Raw genomic sequence first — 14,679 nt, 5'->3', positions numbered from 1 at the left:
TGCTACACACTTTCGGTCCAACGGACACAGCATGGATGATCTTCGTGTCACTGCCCTGAAGGGCGGCTTCAAAACGTCAAATGACCGATTAATAGCAGAAACAAAATTTATAAATTGTTTCAAAGCTGTGCAGAAGGGTCTGAATAAGGACAACAACTTTCTATATTGGTATGAGATTGATGATATATGAACTGTCTCAGCCACCCTAGCTGAACTTGTGAACTAAGAATTTACGATACCTCTGGGTCAATCCTAATACCAGGTCTGTGAGCAATAAAGTAAACCAGGATCCTTATCTTACCCCATTTAGATGGTCTGTTTGTATTAAGGCATCTTAATGATGTATTTATGCTTGAAAAAAATATCTGTTTTTCCTTTTGATGTTGCATGTATATAAGCTGTCTGTACCACCAGCTTGCAAACTAACAGGATATAAACCTGACGAAGGCTGCAAGGCCGGAAGCTTGTTTATTCTTATTCATTTGTAGTTAGCCAATAAATGGTATCATCCTGATTTAAAACTCCATGTAAATAGGTGAGATAAGGTTTTAAAAACAAACTTAAACAGACGTATTTTAACATATTTAGCAAATTCACACTAACTGTAATTAATTTTAATTTTCCAATATAAACGTGAAATCAACAAAATGTGAAATTTGTTCAGAATTTTGTTGGATGCAGAATTTGGCAGTTCCAACCGTCCCCAAGGGTCATCCTTTCTGATTCTGGTCTAGTCACTTTGTGTTATATATATATATTTGAAGTGGGCAGGGGCGTAACAATAGGCCCTGCAGCGCCTGCGCCCGCGGGGGGCCCGGCCCCCCCCTGGGGCCCGCTCGGGGCCGTTTTTTGGGGGCTGGAGGGGTGGCAGCCGCTTCCGGAAGTGACGTCAGCCGCTAGAGCGAGAAGGCGGCGATGGAACGCAAGGAAGAAGGTATGTATCCTGCCGCCGCAGCTGCCCGCTGCCCACACACGTTCACTAGCTGGAGGGGAGCGCAGAGGGGAGAGCCCCGAGGTGAGGGAGAGGGGGGAACTTCCCCTCTCCCCGCCGACTGTGGGCAAGGCTTTCCCTTCATGCTGCCACCCCTCCAGCACCCAAAAACCGGCCACGAGCGGGCCCCAGGGGGGGAGGGGGCCCGCTCTGAAAATCTGCAGGGGGGCCCGGTGGGGCCTAGTTACGCCCCTGGAAGTGGGGTTTGGCTTTTTAGGTAAAGTTGTCTTTTTAAAGGATAATCGTGGTGAGAGGTATATGAAGACTGCCATATTTATTTCCTTGTACACAATGCCAGTTGCCTGGCAGCCCTGTTGATCTTCTAGCATAAGTAGTGTCTGAGTCAAACCCTGAAACAAGTATATGACTAATCCAGTAAAACCCGAGTCAGCTGAGTCAGAGCACCTGATCTGCTGTATGCTTGTTCAGGGTCTGTGACTAAAAGTATTAGAGACACAGGATCTGGAGGACTGCCAGGCAACTGGTATGGTTTAAAAATAATTAAATATGGTAGCCTCCATATCACTCTCACCTCGGGTTCCCTTTAAACACAATGGCAGTTAGTTCTGTTAGCCAAACATGAATAAATGTCTGTAAAATTATTTTTTTCAATCTCCCATTCTCAGAAAAAGTATTTTATCCTCAAATCTTGCCAAGGTTCAATTGTTTGGAAAATTAAGTCATCTTGTCAATAGTGCTAGTATTATCCAAGGTCTTCATTATAAAGCTTTTTTTATTGACTCATGAGGAATTTATGGAATTATATAACTCCCTCTTAAAGGTCTTGTGGCAGCTTTTGCAAAGCCTTTCTTCTCTGTTGAAAACAAAGACATAAGCTGTCAATGAAGCTGATACACCATCCAGTTCATGCAATAATTCTACAATAGCTCGTGTTTTATATTTGTCATCTTTAGCCATTTGAAGGGCACACAGGAAAATTCCCGGGCGTGTTACACAGTATCCGTTTTAAACGACACTCCAGAACCCATTTATGCACGTTCGTCTCTAGAGCTCCATATGAAGTTATTAAACCATAACAAGCTTGTTTTGATTTTGGCATCTGTTCCAGTTTGGCCTTCAGTTTCCGCCAACCCCATGCTTGTTTTTTGTCAGCACTGAATTCCCTGCTTGCAACAGAAATATTGCTTCCTTCTGCTCTTGACACAGCCTTAAGTTTATTTCCGGCATTTTGCAGCATACATTTTTTTTTCCTCCAAAATTAACCATGCCTGACGGATTTCAGAATAACTGAGATTTTTGCAAGAAAACAGAAAACCTCTTCAATCAAAGGCAAGTGAACTCCAAATCCCCATCCCCCCAAAACAAAATACACTATTAACACCTTCATAAAGCACCACTTACATTTACCACGTACTCCTAAGAGAATGAAAGAACAAAGGAAGCATCCTTCCCCAGCAGTATTGCTACATAGCATAACTTAGCCTGCTTCACTCGTCTACACATCAAATATGGTACATGACAACCATTTCTGCCATCAGCAATCACATCTTAAAGTACCCCCGGACCAAGGTGAAATCTTTAACCCGTTTATCAGCCAATTTATTGAGAGGCTTGCAAGTGCTCCTAGCCAATTGATTTTTTACCACATTTTCTTATTTTTTACATTTTCCTACTTCTAATTAGTACTGCTGTAATGTGTATTTATGGCCACTTGTCACTAGGAGGCAGTGTGAGACAGTAATAGAGGACTTCTGCTTTCAGTTTCTACAGAATCTTCTAAAAAAATTAGCATATTGTGATAAAGTTCATTATTTTCTGTAATGTACTGATAAACATTAGATTTTCATATATTTTAGATTCAAATACACACAACTGAAGTAGTTCAAGCCTTTTATTTTAATATTGATGATTTTGGCATACAGCTCATGAAAACCCCAAATTCCTATCTCAAAAAATTAGCATATGTCATCCGAGCAATAGAAGAAAAGTGTTTTTAAAACAAAAAAAGTCAACCTTAAAATAATCATGTTCAGTTATGCACTCAATACTTGGTCTGTAATCCTTGTGCAGAAATGACTGCTTCAATGCGATGTGGCATGGAGGCAATTAGCCTGTGGCACTACTCAGGTGTTATGGAGGCCCAGGATGCTTTGATAGCAGCCTTAAGCTCATCCAGAGTGTTGGGTCTTGCGTCTCTCAACTTTCTCTTCACAATATCCCACAGATTCTCTATGGGGTTCAGGCCAGGAGAGTTGGCAGGCCAATTGAGCACAGTAATACCATGATCAGTAAACCATTTACCAGTGGTTTTGGCACTGTGAGGAGGTGCCAGGTCATGCTGAAAAATGAAATCTTCATCTCCATAAAGCTTTTCAGCAGATGAAGCATGAACCCACTTTTGAACCAGAAACAGTGGCAGAAGCGCCTGACCTAGGCTACAGAAAAGCAGCACTGGACTGTTGCTCAGTGGTCCAAAGTACTTTTTTCGGATGAAAGCAACTTTTGCATGTCATTCGGAAATCAAGGTGCCAGAGTCTGGAGGAAGACTGGGGAGAAGGAAATGCCAAAATGCCTGAAGTCCAGTGTCAAGTACCCACAGTCAGTGATGGTCTGGGGTGCCATATCAGCTGCTGGTGTTGGTCCACTGTGTTTTATCAAGGGCAGAGTCAATGCAGTTGGCTATCAGGAGGTTTTGGAGCACTTCATGCTTCCATCTGCTGAAAAGTTTTATGGAGATGAAGATTTCATTTTTCAGCACGACCTGGCACCTGCTCAAAGTGCCAAAACCACTGGTAAATGGTTTACTGACCATGGTATTACTGTGCTCAATTGGCACGCCAACTCTCCTGACCTGAACCCCATAGAGAATATGTGGGATATTGTGAAGAGAAAGTTGAGAGACGCAAGACCCAACACTCTGGATGAGCTTAAGGCCGCTATAGAAGCATCCTGGGCCTCCATAACACCTGAGCAGTGCCACAGGCTGATTGCCTCCATGCCATGCCGCATTGAAGCAGTCATTTCTGCAAAGGATTCCCGACCAAGTATTGAGTGCAAAACTGAACATAATTATTTGAAGGTTGACTTTTTTCGTTTTAAAAACACTTTTCTTTTATTGGTCGGATGAAATATGCTAATTTTTTGAGATAGGAAATTTGGGTTTTCATGAGCTGTATGCCAAAATCATCAATATTAAAACAATAAAAGGCTTGAACTACTTCAGTTGTGTGTATTTGAATCTAAAATATATGAAAGTCTAATGTTTATCAGTACATTACAGAAAATAATGAACTTTATCACAATATGCTAATTTTTTGAAAAGATCCTGTATATCCTCTGCTAGCAAAGAGACGTCAAATCACTCCAAAGAATTTACTTTGCAAGTTCTGCCGACTGAAGTCAAAAGCCGTGCACTTTTGTCAAACAATATAACTCTATTGAAGCTGCTAATGGGTTAAAAAAAAGCCCATGGATGTGATGTTCAAGTTATCACATTAAAAAAATGCTTAATTGTTGTCTGTATTTCCAGGCAAGAATACTGTGAGGATGCCATGTGTACTTGGACTAGTGTCGTTGACAATGGCTTACTTGGTTATACAGTACGCTGTTTTCATTCTAAAATTAAAAACCATTAGAAAGCAAATAAAGCCCATGGTGGACTAAATTACTATTAGTCAAGGTCTCTTTCCCCCCTTCCCTTTCCTGCTCCTTGTTGCTCCCGGGCTACCCATGCATTCCTTCTAGCAGCGCAGAGCTTTTGTGGAGTGCACAGGTCTGAGTTTTAAGCTGCACCTTGCACAGTGAAAGAAAGCGCTTGTTCACGAAAGTAAGTTTATCAAAATAAGGTTGTAAGTGATACACAAATTATTAAATGTACATCTCACTGGCCCAAACTCACTAAACCCATAAAACCTAAACCAGGGGCATAACTTAACTATAAATCACTGCCCCCCCCCCCTGCGAAATATGGGAGGGGGCCTTCTCTCCCTCACTTTGCATTCTGGTAAACTGAGAACCAATGTTATTCAGTTGGCTAGTGCACACTTGTATTTTTCCCATGCAGATAAAACAGACAGCAGTGAAGCACTGCATGCATTTTCTCTATCACATTAGCTTCTGTGATAAAACGTTCATGTTTTTTACACCTACAGACACACATGGTGTGCAAAAAACGCATGCAGAAAACCGACAGACGAGTGTGCTCCCAGCCTCAGCTTATTACTCACTCTGTCCTCCTCTGATGGAGCAGAACTGACTCTGCAGCATCACTACAGTACACAGCACTTGGGAAGGGGGTAGAGAGGTTGAGGGCTGGGCACTGTACACAAGACCCTGCTGCACACTGAATAGGGACTGTCTATAAATCTTTGTCTGCAAAACTTTGTATGATTCCTTATCAGTGGCTTAGCAGATGCAGACATTAGAACAATTGTGCAGAGAGCAGAAAGTTTTTTTCTCTCTGTGCCCTTAGTTCTCAGTCTCTTAGGACAGGGAAAAGAGCCTTCTCCCCCTACGGGGCCCCCTGCAGCTTCTGGGCCCCCTGCGACTGCATCCCTTGCAAGGTCTGATGTTACGCCCCTGTATTTAACAACCCCTTTACATTAGGAGGATCTTAGTGTTAGGCACCAGGACGGAGTTTATAATAGGGAAGGATTATAGTTAATCGACAAGGGCCTTATACAATTCCTTAAAGAGACTCTGAAGTCTCATTAAAATCAAGTTTTTATATTAAAAATGTCTTTAACATGATTGCCCTAACTAAAACGCCACATACCTGCGGCTGAAATCTAACTAAATCCCCCCAAACTTCCCGGGGCACACTACGGGGAGCGCTTCTGTGAGAGGCAAAGCTTTCAGCTGCAGCTCTGCCTCTACATGTGTCTATCAGCGCGTATAGATGTCTCCGTCCCTCTGTCTTTCTTCACTGGGAGGGGCAAGGCAGAGGCGGAGATACGCGCTGATAGACACGTGAAGAGGCAGAGCTGCAGCTGAAAGCTCTGCCTCTCATGGAAGCGCACAGGGCAGCAAAATCCACGACCAAGAAAGTAGTGGATTTTGCGAGGGGAGTTTGGGGGGATTTAGTTAGATTTCAGCTGCGGGGATGCGGCATTTTAGTTAGGGCAATCATGTTAAAGACTTTTTAAATATAAAAACTTGATTTTAATGAGACTTCAGAGTCTCTTTAAATGACAAATATCAAAGTTAGCCATAAATGTTAAATGCCACATATATTTCTAGTAATTACTAGCAAACATCGATACAAAGGCTTTTTTCATCTTTTCATTTCTTATGGGAAGGCTCGTACTGATGACGCAATCAGAACGAGCCTTTCAATAGAGCCAGCCGCGCACAGGGGACAAGGTCTGCAATCCTCGCTGCGATAGGAAAGCCAGCTGCCCGATATTTACACTGGCAAATGGTGGAGCAGAGATGCAGTAGAACGAGCGGACACACGGTACAAGAGCCGCCAGCAGCATTACACAGGAGGCAGTTCCCGGCGGCGGCGGCAGCGGCCATGCGGTATGTGATCCGGCTGCCTGAACATTACTGATACACTTGTGCACAGGCATCAGAGACATGGGGTGTGGGCACACACAGGCAGGGAATCCCCGACATGGCGGTGGTTCTTATCGGCGGGCGTTCGGAGGTCGGGGATTCCCTGCCTTTGCCGTATAAGACGCAGGGACTTTTTCTCCCCATTTGTGTAGGAGAAAAAGTGCGTCTTATACGGCGGAAAATACGGTAACTATTACTTATTACTCATCACTGGTAAGCAGTGAAGATTACAGTCAGGAAGAACTCATTCTGAATGGTGGGTGTAAGCATCCAAAAAGAGGAATAACATAAGTGCACTTCTCTTTAGATCCTTTCTCTGTAGCTGAAAAAAATCTCTCAGCTGTTCTCATATGATCTGTGAGAAAGCAGTGTGTGTGTGTGTGTGTGTGTGTGTGAGCAGTGCAGAAACAATCGATCAGGTTCCTTCACAAAGCAGTTGTCCCTAGTTGGGTGTTGGACTTCCCACGACTCAGTTTCTATTGGCAGAGGGTGCAGATGGCATTGCTGGTATCAGAGGCACACAAACAAAAAAATGCCACACTGGGGAGCTTTGGAATGTCGGCATTCGGGTGGTGGCAACAGCAGGCCTTGAAGGGCGTGTTGGCTGGATGACCCCAAGTGTATCACTAAATGCATCATGTGTGAATAACTCCTCTGACACATCAAGTGCAGCAGCTGGGTTGCTAGTGGTAGTAGTGTTAAGTTTTTGTGTGAAACAAAAAGCTGAGCAGGAGGAGGACGGTGTGTCATGGAGGTTCTGTACGGAAGCTGTAGAAGATGTGGTGCGCTGTTTAAGCCATTCAACCACCTCCTCAGAATTTTGGGGGTTGAGGCGGGTATGTGCCTTCCGAACACGATACTTTGGTCAAGGGCCGCACAAAATCACGCCAGCACAACCTCGAAAATACCTGCGGGGTGGCCAGCCTCTGCCTGTTATTTTTCCCATATTAGGGGAATGAGTAATACTAACAATATTCAATAGTGGTAGACAGTGTGTGTAATCACAAAGAGGCACACAATCAGTGTCAAATACACAGTGTGTGTGTGTTTGTGTGTGTGTGTGTGTGTATCACTGGGCTGTGTACTTTAACACACACAGAGAGATATCCTGTATAGTACTTTCAATCACAAATACAGTTGCAAGCTAAGCACTGCTTGTGATAAACAGTGTGCTGGCTTGCTTGCAATAGTTAGAAGAGTATAGTAGAACTACAAGGGCCAGCAACTGACTGTGGCCTGTATGCAGTGTGTAACCCCCACAGATATCAATAACAGATATAGTTGGAAGCAAGCACAGCTTATGATGATAGACAGTGTGCTGGCTTGTAATAGATAGAAGACGATAGTAGAATTGCAAGGCCCAGCAATTACTGTGGCCTGGCCTGTATGCAGTGTCTGACACACAAACACAAACAAACAAACAAATAAGAATAGAATATAAGCCCTCAAAAGGGTTTTTGTTTTGGAGTGGTTTCAGTGATAAAGAAAAGCCTAGCTAACTGTCCCTGTCTCTCTGTGGGCTGTATGCAGTGTCACCCACAAAGGCAGCTATGCTTTAGTAAGTTAAATCACAAATACAGTGAAAAGATATGCAATGGTATGGTAATACAGTGTGCTGCCAGTTTGGGAATACAAATCCCAGCTGGCCTGGCTGGCATCTGTCTGTGGGCTCGCTCTATGCAGTGTCAGCCCCAAAGATAGCTATGCTTTAGTAAGTTAACTCACAAATACAATGAAAAGATATACAATATCAATATGTAATACAGAGAGCTTCTTGAGAGTTTTTTGGTTGTTGATAGTGCTTAGGATGTTAGTGACAGTGCTTTTTCTGATCAGTCAAAGGTCAGGTTTCCTCTGGCACCGTCCATCTCAATGATGGACACCGGCACTAGTGCATGCAGATTATGCATCCAAATCCCTGTAGCCGTGCCAAGGGGGTTCGGACGCATTGTGCAGAATTCTGAAGCAGTGTTTCAGAATTTTTTTCCTGCGTTCAAATTCACATGCAGCCTATTGATTTCAATAGGCTTAGATTCCAGATCTGCATTCGTGCACGAGAAATCAGGCCCAAATAGCTCAGGAGAAACAGGCTCTCACAGTTTTGGCCAGAAGAAGAAAGAAAAGGCCCAGAAGAAGATACTGGGCACATCCAATCCTAGAGGAACATGAGAGAAAAGGGCAGTTCGTGACCCTGTTTGACCTCAGAGCGCACCTTTGCTTACACCCAAATGTCCATAGCAAAGTAAGAAGCATTGTCTACCTCCATGATTATGTGACATGTCTTTGCTGTCAACAAAGATGTTAGCATACAGTTTAACCTTTTTATTTAAATGAGGTGCCCCGTTATGTGCTACAGAATTTTTTTTACCACATTCTGATCTCTTTTTATATGTAAAGTGTTGTACATAGATACTGTCCCATTTCTAGGTGTGGGAGGGACATCACCAGGGTGCACTGCCGGGAGGGAGGTGTCAGAGGGAGAGCAAGGGTGCATGCAGAGTGTGCAGAAGGAGCGATTATATTAACTTGCCTCTCTAGGATCCACACGCAGTGCATCTCCTTCTATCTAGTCCTAGTCTCGTCATCACAGGCAGCCGTTACCAGTGAGACAGGATGCCCAGGACTAGAAGGAGATGTGCCACATGTGGATCTTGAAGGGGTGAGTTACTTCCATACTCTCTCGCCATCTATACTGTGTGTGTGGGGGTGCCATATGGAGGGCTCTTTGGCTACCTAAATGGGGGGCTCTCTGGCTACCTTCACTGGATATGTGGTCAGTCTGACTACCTACACTACAGGTTCTCTGGCTACCTACATGGGAGGCTCTCTGGCTACCTACATGGGTGGGGCTCTCTGGCTGAAACACACTGCAGGCTCTCTGGTTACCTATATGGTGGGCTCTCTGGATATCTACACTTCAGGCTCTGGCTACCTATATGGAAGGCTCTCTGGCTATCTACACAGGGGCTCTCTGGCTACCTACACTGGCGGCTGTCTGGCTAATTCTGGCTATACTCGAACCCTGTAGCCTAGGAACTGGAAATAAATAAATAAACAGTGCAAAAAGTGCACATGCATGCACATTCCAGTGATGACCGTAATCAGCTAATTACGATTACGCAAAATTTTATGTACATTTTCGCATTTATGTTTCTGCGTAATTACGATTTGTAAATTCAATTGATTTTGTAGTGATTCAAAATATCGCCTAAAATTTCGCTTAATTTTTGCGTAATTTCGTTAGTAGCAAAGCCCACATACATGGTAGAGACACCAAAATTGCTAAGGAGAATAGGGTACAAGCCAAAAAAGAATTTTCCAAAATACCTTGTAGTTTTTGAGAAAATCGATTTTAAAAATGCAAAGAAAAAATGGATTTTAAACCAAAAAATGACAGTTTAAAAACCATTTTTCTTTTCATATTTCAAATCGATTTTCTCAAGAACTACAAGGTCTTTTTTGAAAAATACTTATTTTGTTTTATACCCAATATTCCCCTTAACATATGTAGCAATTTTAGTAGTAATAGCATGTACAGGGACTCTGCTATTAACCGCCAAAGCCGGCACAAAATTTTGCGAAAATTACGCAAAATGATGAAATATTACTATTACATATGAAATTAATTACGATTTCCAATGAAATTTTGTATTACAATTACAATGCGTAAATGCAAATTTCGATGCGCAATTTCGGCCCACCACTGCATTTAACACTTTAGCCCAATGACATGGAGTTGATAAGGTTGCAGACTTCAGACCTTAAACCCAAAATATGAATATGGGACTCCAAGAAAGTTCCATATAGGATTAGTTCTGCAGGTACAATTACTTTTCTTTAAGTAGAATGTGACCTCATAACCCATTAGATTTGAAAAATGCATGTATTTATTCTAACAAACACTGGTGGAGGCGTACTTGACAAAATAGGCTGATTGCAATAACGTTAATGAGAAGTGTAACGTCTTACCTTCTCAGAAGAACAGTCAATAAGTTTATTGATGCACATACATACAGTACATGTCTTATGTGCATCAATAAATGTATCTTATCCATTACTTATGGTTTGTTTTTCTGAGAAGGTAAGATGTTACACTTCTCATTACATTACTGCAATTAACCTATATCGTCAAGGGCGCCTCTACCAGTGTTTATTAGCCTAGTCCATACCCTTTGGGGTTTTCAGTAACTTTGGTTGTCCTCAGTACTTTTTCCAAAAGTGCGACCTACCAGCATCTGCTGACAGACCTGGGTAACACTGAGCAGCCAGGGATGTTTATCTTCCCGCAGGCTCTCAAGTTTTTGCAACCCTTATATATTTCTTACATATGTGTGCTAATGAATGATACTGCACCATTGGGCTCCTGGTCCCTCTCACCCCATTGGTTCCTGGAGGTTACGGGTAACCATCAAGGATGGACATTTTTCCATGCGTACCGTACATTCCAGCGTAAAAGATGACTTGCAGTATAAGACGACCCCCCAACTTTTCCAGTTTAAATATACGTTTTAGGATATAATCTCCCTATAAGACTACCCCTCTTGAGTCTTGGACATTTGTATACTGTACTACAGTATATGTACTGGTGCTATACTGTATAAACAGGTACAGATACTGGTGCTGTACTGTATGTGGTACCCAGTATACATCAACCAGCCAATTACGGCAAGTGATGTACCTTTAGTTTCCGGCAATTGGCTGGTTGTTGTATTCAAAGCCTGCTTGGATTGGTCAGCTATCCCTGTCTCCAAGACTATCAGAGTGGTAGCACAAACATGCCTCTTTCACCCATCTGGCTCGCCCTTGTATACCATTACCTCCTTCTCTGCCTCTCAGATCTCACACATGTGCGCCTGCGCCACTGCACTGCAGTCCTCAGGAGCGAGTTCTGAGAGGCAGAGAAGGAGGTATGTAATAGGATACAAGGGAGGGCCAGACGAGTGAAAGAAGCGTGTTTTTCTGAGCACAGCGCCGCTCTCTTTTTTCCATACCCCAAGCGTCCCGGATGCCTGCAGCTTGCTCCACCCTTCACTTATACCTTCCCAGTGAGGTACCCCCTCACCTTGTCATAGGGACCGCACTAAGTCAGTGAGTCGATTTTCTTCTACCATACTTGTGTAGCACCGCCCTTGCTGCACTCATACGGCCGCCGCAAATGGTGGGGATGCAGCCGCGTATGGTTTTGAGATCCCCCCACCGTATGAAGCAACTACAGATTCTCCAGTCCAGCTTGGAAGTTTCAGCACCCACCCTATAAGACGACACCCAGTGTATAAGACAACCACCAACTTTTGAGAAGATTTTCCTGGTTTAAAAAGTAGTCTTATACGCCAGAATATACAGTATGTACTCTGTAGGTCTGGTTGCTGCAGTCTGATGGCTGTTGATATTCAGTACCACAGGGCTGAAATTTGGATGCCACGCTTTGTATTCAATCCACTTTACAAAACACCTAAAAAGAAAGAAATTGAGGACAGAGCCTCCGAAGCATTCTCATTACTGGTCTGCTTTGAAGAATAGCTATTAAAGGAGAAATAATTGAATTCTGTATTGAGACTGCATTTGCCCGACGTATTGAATGGGTTTGGCTCTTAAAATGTATTCCATTTATTTAAATCCATCCTTCACGTTTTTTTTTTGTTTGGCCGCACTTACTGTTTGTTAATTTGGACCCTGAAATATTCATGTAAGATAGAAGACAAAACACAGTCATATCACTTTGCACTTATTTGAAGTCATTGAGTCATTGCAAGTGTTGGCAGGTATGTCACTATTATATATGGCTGGTAATTGTTAGCTGGAATAAATTGCACAGACCTAACACTTGCTGTCTGGAAAGCGCTAAGACAAAGAATAAACACATAAAGAAATGTTCGGGCCGGGGAATAAAATAGTGGAGTATTCTCATTACTCTAGAAAATTACCTGAGACACAAGCCAATACCCCGGATTCTGAGAATTAATACCGGACCTTTTAGAATATTGGCTGAACGTTCTTTTAAACAAGTTTAATTATTAATCAAACCTAAAAGTGATCCATTAGCTGCAGTTAGGAAGTAAACAGGAACTACTTGGGAAAGTTTAAGTCATTTACTAGCGTACTGTCATAGAATTTTATTAACTGTATAAAATAAAAATGTATTCAGAGTGCTTGCAGAATGTTTCAGCTGTGAATATGGAAGTATATATATGTAAAGGAAATAAGAGTCGGGAAAAATTGCTTATATTACTTGAAAGTATACAGATCTGATCTGAGCTACTTGAACTAAATATCCATTGTAATGTAGCTAAATGTAAACACATAATCTGCATATAAGTCATTATGGGGGCTAGTTTAGAAAAGTCGCGGGGGGGGGGGGGGGGGGGGATAGGAGAAATGTAGCAATGCAGAACATTTCAGTTCACCCTATTTATGAAAAAAGACAGACTGCACAGGGTTTATTGGTAGTTACAACATTATTAGTTAACCACTTCACAACTGAGGGGTTTTACCCCCGACCACCAGAGCAATTTACTCCTTTCAGCGCTCCATCCATTCATTCGCCTATAACTTTATCATTACTTATCACAATGAAATGAACTATATCTTGTTTTTTTCACCACCAATTAGGCTTTCTTTAGGTGGGACATTATGCCAAGAATTATTTTATTCTAAATGTGTTTTAATGGGAAAATAGGAAAACATTTGGAAGAAAAAACATTATTTTTCAGTTTTTCGCCATTATAGTTTTTAAATAATGCATGCTACTATAATTAAAATCCATGTAACTTATATGCCCATTTGTCCCAGTTATTACACCATTTAAATTATTTCCCTATCACAATGTTTGGCGCCAATATTTTATTTGCAAATAAAGGTGCATTTTTTTCAGTTTTGCATCTATCCCTAATTACAAGCCCATAATTTATAAAGTAACAGTGTTATACCCTCTTGATATAAATATTTAAAGATTTCAATCCCTAAGGTAACTATTTAAGTTTTTTTTTATTGTAATTTTTTTAAATTTATTTTAATATTTCAAAAAAAATAAATATTGATAACAATTGGGGAGTGTGGGAGTTAATTAGTTAAAATTAATAGTAAAAATAATTTTTGTATGTGAAAAAAATGTTTGGGTGTAGTATTACTTTTTGGCCACAAGATGGCCACATTTTTTTTTTAGGTGTCCTGCAAGCGTCGGAAAAACGCTTGCAGGAAGGGAGGCTGGGAAACTGAGTTTTTTCACAATGATTCTCGTAGAAGCATGCCGATCATTGCGGGGGCAGAGATCAACGAACGGGAATGGATTTTCCCGTTCATTGATCTCCGGGCGAGCGGGCAGCGGCGTGCACGATCGCGGGAGTGCGAGCGGGAGCACGGACAACAGCGTCGGTAGCGGCGGGGGGTGCGTATATCTACGCTCCGGATGGGGAAGTGAAGTCCAAAGGAGCGTAGATATACTGTACCCTGGCGGCAAAGTGGTTAAAGTGGTATACAGCCCAGCATTTCTTCTTTGCTCCAAAAGATTATTTACAGCATATAATATACTACCACAATTGTTTTTAGCAGAACAGCATTCAAATAGTTAAACACAGGACTTACTTTTTTTCAATAGAAATCTCCCCGCAGTAAGATCTACATCTGAAGTGGTGATAACATTATCTTGTGTACCTAATTGTAGCAAGAGAGGAATGCAAACATTCCCTGGCAGTGCTGACACTCTGTCTTACGTGTGCAGATCAGAGACAGCTCAGAAATAATCACTGGGTACATTACAATATATAAATACTGTAGCAATGAATAAAATGCAAGGGCAGCTTTCAGAGCAATTAAACTGTACTTTGGCAACCTGTAATTTTTAAATTATTAATAATAATACTTGTGCACAAAAGCAAATATGATAACCGTTTGGGCTATAAAAAGTAGGAAAACTTTTTTTATTGAAGATTATGTCAGAGTTTAATACTGCTTTAAACTGCAGTATAGTTAAGCAACCACAAGATGTCATTGTCTGTAAAAAAGTGATAATGATCACTATGGGATTTCGACTTCCTGTACTCATTCAGCATGTTCCTCTCTGTTCCTCTAAGTAAGCTGCATTTCCTGTTGGTGGTGTATAATATATCTCTGCATGTTTTTCTTCAGTAAAGAGTTCTAACTTGTTATACTGGGTGCCTATCTGCATGTACAGA

General features: G+C 41.9%; 1 long non-coding RNA gene across 3 annotated transcripts in view; it reads right to left on the bottom strand.

The window, feature by feature from the left end:
• Positions 1–14,679, bottom strand: part of LOC137541388 (uncharacterized) — a 145,807-nt gene that overhangs the window by 87,702 nt on the left and 43,426 nt on the right. The window lies entirely within an intron of this gene.

Source organism: Hyperolius riggenbachi, chromosome 12 (assembly GCF_040937935.1).
Source record: "Hyperolius riggenbachi isolate aHypRig1 chromosome 12, aHypRig1.pri, whole genome shotgun sequence".
Taxonomy (NCBI): Eukaryota; Metazoa; Chordata; class Amphibia; order Anura; family Hyperoliidae; genus Hyperolius; species Hyperolius riggenbachi.
The sequence above is the reverse complement of the archived record's forward strand: the minus strand, read 5'-3'. Positions and strand labels throughout refer to the sequence as shown.